The following is an 11,368-nucleotide window of genomic DNA, read 5'->3' on the forward strand; positions in this document are numbered from 1 at the left end:
AAAATGTGCATGTTAACATTTTAGGTGCTCCAACTCTTTACAGTCTGCTAAAGAGTTGAATGAAAAAAAAAAATCCCCAACTCTTATCCTTCAATCTTTTATCTTAGATTATCCCCAAAGTTCTCTTTTGAAACTACTCATCTTTATAATCTACTAACCCAAAATATGTCTTGCCTTAGAGTATAATGTAAGATCAACTTGAAGGCAATGAACTTCTTCCTGTTGATGTTTTTCCCTCACTTTTCTTTCTGCTTCTCTTCTGCGTATCCTTCAATACCCAGCTCTGGTATCCCCTTCTCCTGATTTTCCTTAAGAATGCTAAAAAGTGTTAAAAAGTATTTAAGTCAGATGCAAGGGCTCATGCCTGTAATCCCAGCACTTTGGTAGGCTGAAGAGGGAGGAAGGCTTAAGCCCAGGAGTTCAAGACCAGCCTGGGCAACATAGTGAGAACCCATCTCTACAATAAAAAATTAGCTAGGCATGGTGGTGCATGCCTGTGGTCCCAGCTACTTGAGAGGCGGAGGTGGGAGGATTGCTTGAGTACAGGAGTTTGAGTTTATAGTTAGCTATGATTGGGCCACTGCACTCTAGCCAGGATGACAGAGTGAGAAAAATATTTAAAATGTTCATCAACTTTGACTTAATTTCACTTAAAGGATATATCCTTAAGAATCAATTTGACAAGTTATCTTTTTGTAGTTCATAAGTGTGATGATTGGGTTTTTATGCTCTTGTGTGTGATGCCCCTCCCTCAAACCTTGTCATGATGTTGGCACATTACCCATCTGATGTTAAAAAAGAATCAACTGGACAAGGAAACAAAGATATTCAAAGTAATGTTATCTATAATACAGATTGGAAACTGTCTTTGTAGGTTGTTGAATAGGCAGTAAGCAGAATAAATCAGCATATACCTTTCCATTAAAATACTATGCAGGCAGGCTGGGCACGGTGGCTCACGCCTGTAATCCCAGCACTTTTGGAGGCTGAGGTGGGCGGATCATGAGGTCAGGAGATCGAGACCATCCTGGCTAACACGGTAAAACCCCATCTCTACTAAAAATACAAAAAATTAGTGGGGCATGGTGGCAGGCACCTGTAGTCCCAGCTACTCGGGAGGCTGAGGCAGGAGAATCCCACTTGAACCCAGGAGGCGGACCTTGCAGTGAGCAGAGATTGTGGCACTGCACTCCAGCCTGTGTGACAGAGTGAGACTCAGAAAAAAAAAAAAAAAAAAACAACAACCAAACAAAAAAAAACTATGCAGGCAGTAAAAACAAAGATATAGATTCACATTTTTTGTCACTGAATGGTGTTCTCAATATTTTGTTGAAAGAGGATTTATAGGACATTATATTGATAATAATTCTAATATTAAAAATAAATAAATACCATATTTAGTTCACTGATGTGGTCTAAGTGCTTAGAATAGAGAGCTCAATAAATATTTGTTAGGTGAATGAATAAATATTTGTTAGGTGAATATTGATTGCTTTATATGCCCCAGGGATTGTTCTAAGAACTGTACTTTTATCTTCTAATTTATCTTTACAGTACTCCATGGAGGTAGGTCCCATTACCCGTATATTATAGATGAGGAGACTGATGCTCAGAGAGATTAGGCAGATTGCCTAAGGTCATAAAGGTAGTAAGTGACAAGATTTGGTTTTGAATGATCTGATTCAAAGCCCATGTTTTCACATGTTTTTGTTTTCTATTATTTTTATAAGTTGTGCATAAAATGTCTATACCAAGTTATTAGGTTGGTGCAAAAGTAATTGCAGTTTTTCCCATTAAAAGTAATAACACTGGTTAATTGTGACACAAGTGGTCAGATTTTAGGGGCTGGGTGTCTTTTTTCCTCTTTTGTATATATATTTTCATGTTTCCAAAATGAGCATGAGTTCTTTCTGTAAAAAATACCTACATTAAAAAGAGCATTTTTGGTTAGTTTCACCACCACCGACAAAAAGGCATTTATGGGATTTTTCTTTCTGGAAAGAATGAATCATTTCCTTGCCATGCTATCTCAAAACACTGTTCCACATCTGTTTTCTGCTCTTTTTACTCTCTTATGGTAATTATTGTTTCAATGCTGTTCTCTCCAACTTGGCTAAGTTGGAGAATATATTTTATTTATCTTTGTATTTTTAGGGCTAATACAATGCCTGGAGCATCAGATATATATCCAAAAAGATTTATTTAATTGAAAAAGAATCTTAAAACAGTAAAATCAGTGTTTGTCATTCCATTTTTCTTTGCCCCGTTCCTTGTGCAGTAAAATATTTTGTGTTTGTTCCCAGGTTCCGCCAAGGCAGAGCCGATCTCCACTGCCCTTTGTCTCCTACCACTAAGAGCAGTAGCCAGTAAGTGTAAAAAATCAAAACAAAGCACTTTCCTATCTCCCCAATGGAGTAAAAGCAGTGAAGCCCAAATAATGCTTAGTTACCAAAAGCCACGCCAGGTGGCTAATCGAAAGGGTATTGATTTTAGCCAGTAAATAGCCCTTAATATAGTTGGAACCTGGGTTGAATATGCAGTTTGGTAATTAGCTAATAAAGCAAACAAGGGCCAGAGAGAACGTGGTGCAGTTGGATAAGCAGCAGCCCATCATCCAGGAAGCTCGCCTATGTCTAATACCTTCTCATACGAAGGACTCAGGTTACCTTCAGGACTTTCCAGCCATTAAATAAGGAAAAAAAAAAAAACGCTATAAACCTATCATAGAATATGAGATATAACTAAAAGCAGTTGTAAATGTTTTGCAAATATTACATGCAATAGTAATGCTTCCTGAAGACAGATGTTGCAATTTAATAATCTTAAGTGAGGAGGTTTAATAACTATTTTAGATCATCAGGATAATGTTTAGTGTTCTAGGATAATTATTAAACAATTCTCAGTTTGTTAAATCATCTGATACTCCAGACAAATCCATAGCTTGGTTACTTCTCATATTATCCTGCAACTGCTCAAGGACACAGTAAAGTGGTAGAGGCCAGTCAGGAAAAGAGAGAAAGGAAGAAGAAAATCAAGGATAAAGGGTCAGAGAGCTAAGGAAACAGATTAAAATGAAAGGTCTTAGATCAGAGATGGTAAATTTGAAGACTAGATGTGAGCTCTAGCATCCAAATGCATTATATCAAACCTGCACTGTTTTTTGTTCTTGTTTTGTTGTCTTTTTAAGATTTGACTGCTAATAATTTCTTAAAGTTAAAAAAGTATCTTACACAAAAATCCCAGATTTCCAGTTTATTTTGAAAATTCAGAATATTTAGTAACACTGGGCTTAATTCCCCCATGACAACAATAGACAAAAGTTTTGTAGAAGCTACTACTTTTATTTATGCTAAAAATTTTGATTATGAACATCTTAAAGCTTATTGTAAATTAGAAAGAAAAATATCTATTCATCTACCTCTAATTTCAATAACTTAATACATTGCCATATTTATTAAGAACAGTTTCCTACATAACGCCAATATACTGAAAAAAAACTGTAATTTCCTAATGCCATGTTTCCTCAGTTCATATTCAAATTTCCCCATTCTTCCTAAAATGTCATTTATATTCATTTTATTTTTTTTTGTTTTTGTTTTTCTGAAGATAGGCTCTTGCCTGTCACTCAGTCCGGAGTGCAGTGGTGTAATCCTGCCTCACTGTAACCTCAAACTCCTGGGCTCAAGTGATCCTCCAGCCTCAGCCTCCTGTGGAGCTGGGATTACAGGTGCATACCACCAGAACTGGCTAATTTTTTTATTTTACTTTTTGTAGAGACAGAATTTCACTATGTTGCTCAGGATCTTCTTGCTTTGATCTCCCAAAGTGCTGGGGTTACAGGAATGAGCCACCATGCCTGACCTGCATTTATCTTCTTTTCAAGCCATTATTCAATTAAAACACATGCTTTGTATTTGATTATGTCACTTAAGTCAGTTTTACCCCAGATCAGACCCTCTCTCCCTTTTCTTTTCTTCTGTGACAGTGTTGTTGAAGAGGAATCAGTTGTCTTGTTGACTAGAATTTATACCTAATGGGTTAATTAACTCAGGTTAAGTATTTGGGGCAAAAATCATCTAGAAGTGATGGTGCAGACTTTATATTACATCGCATAAAGAGGTGGGTAATTTCTGGTTTTCCTAGCTGGTCACAAAAAGTTTGATACAAGGTTAAGGTCGAGAGCCAACCCCTGTGGATGTGGCATGCTTTCTCCAATTTGCCACAGACCCCACCACTCTTTATTTGTTTTACAATAGCCTAATGAACACTTTACCTTGCCTGGGAGGCATATGTGAAATCTGACCGAACATATATCACATACTACAGTCTGGGTGTGTGATAAAAGCATGTACTCCTTGTATCAGTTCGTTTTCATACTAGTGTAAAGAACTGCCCGAGTCTGGGTACTTTTTTTTTTTTTTTTTTTTTGAGACAGAGTCTCGCTCTGTTGCCCAGGCTGGGGTGCAGTGGCACGATCTCAGCTCACTGCAAGCTCCGCCTCCCGGGTTCACGCCATTCTCCTGCCTTAGCCTCCTGAGTAGCTGGGACTACAGGCGCCCACCACCACGCCAGGCTAATTTTTTGTATTTTTAGTAGAGACGGGGTTTCACCATGTTAGCCAGGATGTTCTCCATCTCCTGACCTCGTGATCTGCCCGCCTCGGCCTCCCAAAGTGCTGAGATTACAGGCGTGAGCCACCACGCCCAGCCAAGTCTGGGTACTTTATAAAGGAAAGAGGTTTAATTGACTCACTGTTCAGCATGGCCAGGGAGGCCTCAGGAAACTTACAATCACGGCAGAAGGTGAAGGGGAAGCAAGACACCTTCTTCACAAGGCAGTAGGAAGAAGTGCCCAGCAAAGGGGTAAGAGTCCTTTATAAAACCATCAGATTTCATGAGAGCTCACTCACTGTCGTGAGAACAGCATGGGGGAAACTGCCTGCATGATTCAATTACCTTCGCCTGGTTTCTCCCTTAACACATGGGAATTATAATTCAAAATGAGATTTGGGTAGGGACACAAAGCCTAACCGTCACTTCTGTATCCCTAGAACAATAGAATAGTGCCTGGTACACAAGTGGTGCTCAACAAATACCTATTGAAAGACTGATGTTAGAAACATCTAAATTAGAAACACCTGGAAGGAAATAGGATGTGTGGAAGATTTTGCAACCCATGTTCCTGAACCACATGTAGCTCAGAGAAGCCTTTTGTCCTTATGTAGAGAGAGCAAACTGAAGAGGCTGCCAGCTCTAGGGAATGGTTTTTTTCTTTGAACTGGAAAGAAAGGTACAATCCCAGTGGAGAAATTTTTTAAAAAAAGAGGAAGAATAAATTTAAGATTCTGTGGCAGTCAAAGGTTTTTGTTATGAAAGGCCCGATGCAGATTGGGCTTTCCAGAGCAGATATTGAGATGGAATATGACATGCAGGTGATTTATTAGGATTAATACTTCTGAAAGGAAGAGGACAGAAGCAGAATTGGGCAGAGGGAGAAATTGGATTGTGATGCAATCTCAATCAACCCCTGAGGGAGTTCTAGAGCATATATGGCCCATCAGAGTTATTTTCCAATTATCTGGCTGAGTCTCTATACCCCCGCCTCATTCAGTCACAGGATAACAACTAACTCAGCAAAGGAATGACCTTGACTGAGGCAGCTTTCAGCAGTCCAGACAAATTCTGAAGGAGCTGGCTGCTGAAAGCCACTTACTGAAGATGCTTCCAGGAGCTGGAGAAATAAGTTCTGCTTGAAAGAGGAACTGAGTGGTATAGCCATCTGTCTGCCTCGGACCCCACATTTAAAATTCTGCTCTTATCTCTAAATGAGGCTATGGAAATAGTTACTGAAGTATTCTTTTGCTAAGAATTAGTTGACTAATTGTGAACACTCAAATTATACTGTAATTTTTTTCAACCTTGTTTTAGTATTTATTTGTTAGGAATCTCAAAAAGTACAAAATAAAATGGTCCAGGCATTTCTCAAATTTTACAAGGCTCTGGTATTGCTTGAATGTCCCACAGGATACAAAATTGAGCCCATTTACATGGTTGTAAATTGCTTTGGCATTCTGAATTAAAAACATCCTACAAATGTCAATGATGTACTGAAGATCTAGCTCTAGAAAGATAGATTGGCATTAGTGCCAAAGGAAAATAAATGGAGAAAGCTGTATTAGTTTCCTATTGCTGTTTTAACAAATTGCCACAATCTTGGTTGTTACAGCAACGGAAATTTATTGGTTGACAGTTCTGGAGGCCAGAAGTTGAAAATCAACATCACTAGGCTGAAATCAAGGGGTCAGCAGGGCTACACTCCTTCTGGAGACTCTAGGGAGAATCCATTCTGTGTTTCTTTCAGTTTCTGGTGGCTGCAGGCCTTTCTTGGCTTGTATCTGCATTACTCCAATCTCTGTATTCATGGTCACTCTGTCTTCTATTCTGCTGTGTGCATACAATCTTCCTATTACTTTTCTCTTTTAAGGATAAGTATGATTGCATTTAGGGCCCACACCCGTAATTCAGGGTAATCTCTCCATTTCAAGATATTTAATCACATCTGCAACTCCCCCACTTCTCCCCACTGCTGGGCCCAATAAGGTAAAATTGACAGGTTCCAGGGATCAGAATGTGAATAACTTTGGGGAGGCCATTATTCAGTCTACCACAGTGTAGCTTCTCAGTCTTTGCTTTAGCTCTCATTAGGCTGCAGACTATTTGCTTTCTACCTACTGCAACAGCAGGAACCAAAAGGACACCCTATGTAAAGTGAAAGGATACCCTATGTCCAGGGTGGGCCTCATGGTGAAAAAACTAGAATTTCAACCTCCAGTATTCTGACACCCACTTTAGGAAGGCCACCTTTGTGAGGGCAGGACTTTTGCTGTATTTCAATACTATAAGAGGACCAGGTTGACAGTGAAGAACACAATAAAAATTGGCTTGTACCACATTTGACTATTGAAAGATATTTTTTAGAATACACATTACTCTAGATTTACTAGAATAAAAAAGTTTCTAGATGCCCTGACACCAGTTTCTAGCTATTTCTCATATGTGAAGTTGTCTCATTCTCAGAAGCTTGGCTAGGAGTTAGGCAGGAAGGGAACAGGATTATTTATTTACAGCATGGCCTAGAGAATTTTTAAATAATACACTTCCCATTAAATTGTAAAATTTCTCCTTGATGGATGTTACATTTAACCATTCTTTCCTTCTACTTTATGCCTCCCTAAAGAGCTCTTTCAAAAATGAACTTTAATTTGTAACTGAAGAATAACAGAACAAAGATTCTCTGCTTTCCTGTCTTCCATTTTCAGGCTTTATATGATGATTTTGCTGATAGAGGAGGAACGAAGGAGATTTGCTTTTCAGGCCAAGGAACAGCACCTGTTACCCTCTGGCCTATGCTCTGTGTGTGTAAAAAACTTTCCTCTTGGCTTAGCAGAAATTAGGTCAATGCCTACATGTTTCAAGGCTAAGATACAACATCCTCACTTTAAAGCTAATCATGTACAGACATAAATCCTGTCTGTTGCTATTGTTATGCTGTTTTTGCTATTCAAATTCATTCATTGTCTTTTTTTAAAATCATGTTATAACATTATAAACAGTGGTCAAGTATATTTTAAGCATTTACTGCTGAGATTTAAACCATTTCTAGGTTATATAAAATGTATTCAGATATGGGACTGAACAAATCTCCAGTTTCTTGGGTTATTTACCATTGGTTCAGTTACCTCTTTCACTAGGATGATAACTAAGCTATACTCTGAAAAGCTCAATTCTCTATTTTGTTTCAGCTCCCACATCAGAACTTAATACTTATTCATGTTCTCTGCAAGAGTTTCTTGGGACATTTCTGCTTACCCACACTTTCCTGCTGTTATTAAATAGGCGGCTATGTTCCAGAGACAACATTATTGAGTTTACATCATCAAAATTTATAAAAGCTAGTTTTCAGTGCTGCCCTGTCCCAGGGACAAAGTGGATTCCTGTTTAGGGAAGGAATACACATTTCCTTTACCCTCAGGACCTTTAAATCTAAGTAAGTTTCTTGGTGCCACTTTATATTGATGCTTTAGACATTTATTTTAAGAATACATTCCCAGTTCTTATATAGCAGAAATAAAACTTAGAGTACCCATTTAAAAATATATTTAGTATTTTTATTTCATCTTCTCAAGGATCATATATTTTCACTTCATTCTTGATTCTAACTCTTTCAGAATCACTGACATGGAAAGATTTTCTGTTGGATGTTTTCAGATGTCTATAACTCTGCTGTTAAGAATTCGTGTATCAAGTAGGTGGAGATCTACCAAATGAGCTCTTCTTATCTTAAGATCCCAAAGTGATTGGTCTGATCCTGCTCAAGGATTTAAGATTTTCTTGGACAACACTGTTAATCTTTTAGATACTCTATATTAGTTTTGTTTATTGGTAAGTAGTAAACTTGTAGTCTTTAATTTTTGGTTAACTTCTTAGTGTTTGCAACTATTGTTAACAATGGATACGATTATGTTAGATGCATATATAACATAACTTTCTAATTCATGTAAACTACTTAAACTGTACCCAAATTAAAGAATATAATGAAAAAAATATGTGAACATACAAAGCTCAGAACAAACTGTTTTGGCAGGATATGCTGGTGATTTAGGGAGGAAAACTCACATTGGTAATAGTTCTATTGACAACTTATATACCAGGCATTTTACAAATATTATCCCACTCAATCCCATTTTGGCCATCTGCTAGGTGTGGTGTCTTCAGCATATTACTTAATAGTTTTGTACCTTAATTTCCCCATTTGGCGGAATGAAACAAAAGAAAAAAAAACCAGAAAAACAAAATACTTACATAGTTATGCTGAGGATTAAGGATTACATCACCTTGTTAAGACTAGTGCCTGAGATAAAGTAAACACCATATGAATGTTTGATATTAACATCCTTCACTGATAAGGATACCGAGGTTCTGGAAAGCTAGAGAACCAGACCAAGGTTGAAGAACTTATAAGAGATGACTTGAGCTCACACAGTGTTCTCTATACCAAGCAGTTTCTCATTTTAGTCTTGGCTCCATGTTTAGCTAATGTTGTAATACTGCTGAGCGTTGGTTTCATTTTTTAGAAATGAAAGTGTGGGGTTAACATTTATAGCCCAGTTCAATTCTAGTATTCCATACATTTTACTTTGAGCTTTGGTAACCAATGAACACTTACCTGGCTATGGGAAAAATTTGTTTTTCTCTAGAAATGGGCAAGGACTAAAATAGTTGGCTCTAGACACGTGGTGGTCATTAAAAGTACATGGTAGACTCATCACTGGAAGGTGCCCACACGGTGGGAAAAGGTCAATCCCAGAAGCTGCATTTAAGATGTCTTAGTAGCAGGTAACCTACTCTCCAAGTTTGGGAAGGAAAAAACTTCTTGCTCATTTTGTTACACCAGGATATAGGTGACAACCTAAATTCGTCTGACAACACAACAAAAACAAGATAAATGAATGGTGGACCAACTTAGGCTTCTGTAAGACAGGAATGGGTGAAAAAGGGAAAGCTTTTCAGATTTTTGTGGCCATATGAGGATGAAAACCCATGACTGTCCTTGAGTTTTCTTAGGCACAGGAGAAAGGAGTTAGGTGGCACCAAAGTTATTTGACACCAGAAATCTGAAAGACAGTAAACATAGTTTCATTCCAAATGCTGAGTCATTCTTATGGGGAAGAAGAGAAACACTTAAGACTCTCACTTCCCTGAGGTCTTGGTCTTCACTAGATTGCCTTCTGCTGAAATAATTACTTCATGTTTTAAAATTTGGTTATGGTCATTGTTTCCTTTCTCATAACCCCACTTAGTCTTCCTACACTTTTAGTTTTAAACCTCTTTATTTGTTTGACTTGGTTTTAATACTATAAGCAAAAAAGAAGCAGTAGCAAGTGTTTGTTGAGAAGGGAAGGTTTTTGTTTTTTGCTTTTGTTTTTTTTAATATTGTCTGTGGAGCTAGCATAGTAATTATTGAGAGCAATTCCTAAATTAATGATTATCTCCCACTTCCCCATGAAAGTATCTTAATAATGAAAAGAAAATACTTAGGCATATAGGAAATTGTGTTCCTGTTACATACTCTCATCAGCAACCAAACCCTTTCAGTGGAATTCTTGTTATATTAGGAGCAAGACACAGGGCTAGAGATAGGGAGGCAGAAAGCTACTTAGATATTCATAAAAAGAATTGTCAAAAAAGGCTTTAAAGTGTTATGTATTAGGCTAGAAAGAAAAACTTATTATATTTTATTCTCTTTAGAAAAGATTCATGGAATAAATAGGGCATAGTGTTTTATTTTATAAGTGTCTGTGAAATCTTTTTTTTTTTTTTTTTTTCGAGATAGAGTCTCGCCCTGTTGCCCAGGCTGGAGTGCAATGGCGCAATCTCAGCTCACTGCAACCTCTGCCTCCCGGGTTCAAGCAACTCTCCCACCTCAGCCTCCCGAGTAGCTGGGACTACAGGCGTGTGCCACCAGACCCGGCTAATTTTTGTATTTTTTAGTAGAGATGAGGTTTCACCATGTTGGCCAGGCTGGTCTTGAACTCCTGACCCCAGGTGATCCTCCTGCCTTGGCCTCCCAAAGTGCTGGGATTACAGGCGTGAGCCAACGTGCCCGGCCAGTATCAGTAAAATCTTAAAAGTATGATCATAAACCTCTACATTTTGAAATTAATATTCATTAAAAATTTTTTAATTTCCATTTTTATTTTAGATTCAGGGGCTACATGTGTAGGTTTGTTTCAAGGGTAGATTGTGTGGTGCTGAGCTTTGGACTTCTATTGATTCCATCACCCACATACTGAACGTAGTACCCAATTGGAAGTTTTTCAGCCCCTGTCCCCCTCCCTCCTTTTGGATTCCCCAGTGCCTATTCCCATCTTTATGTCTGAGTGAAACCATGATTTAGCTCACACTTACAAGTGAGAACATGTGATACTTGGTTTTCTGTTCCTACATTAGTTTGCTTAGGATAACGGCCTGCAGCTGCATCCATATGCTGCAGCTGCATCCATGTTGCTACAAAGTGATTTTGTTCTTTTTTAGGGCTGTGCGTTTTTAAGAATTAACAACTTTGAAAATATGCTCTAAATAACTTATGCTCTAATTGCAAGTCAGCAATGTTTTATTGGAGAAAATTATCTACTATACAACAGTTTCCTATTTATTTTATTCAAGTCAATAGTTGAGATTAGATGTGTGTATGAAGAGTGGGAGAGTGGGAACTATAGAGCAGAGGAGCATGGTCTTGAAAAAGAAGATTCAGAGTAAATTGTATGCTGATCAGGTGAAGCTTCCTTCCTTGTCTGTGCCCATTGACC

General features: G+C 38.0%; 1 non-coding gene across 1 annotated transcript; it reads left to right on the forward strand.

Moving 5' to 3' along the window:
• The first annotated feature begins 687 nt into the window (after positions 1 to 687).
• On the forward strand, positions 688 to 791 carry LOC112132501 (small nucleolar RNA U13). The gene has a single exon (XR_002914266.1). It is a non-coding gene; the product is annotated as a small nucleolar RNA U13 (small nucleolar RNA).
• The last annotated feature ends 10,577 nt before the right edge of the window (positions 792 to 11,368 follow it).

Source organism: Pongo abelii, chromosome 11 (genome assembly GCF_028885655.2).
Source record: "Pongo abelii isolate AG06213 chromosome 11, NHGRI_mPonAbe1-v2.0_pri, whole genome shotgun sequence".
Classification (NCBI taxonomy): domain Eukaryota; kingdom Metazoa; phylum Chordata; class Mammalia; order Primates; family Hominidae; genus Pongo; species Pongo abelii.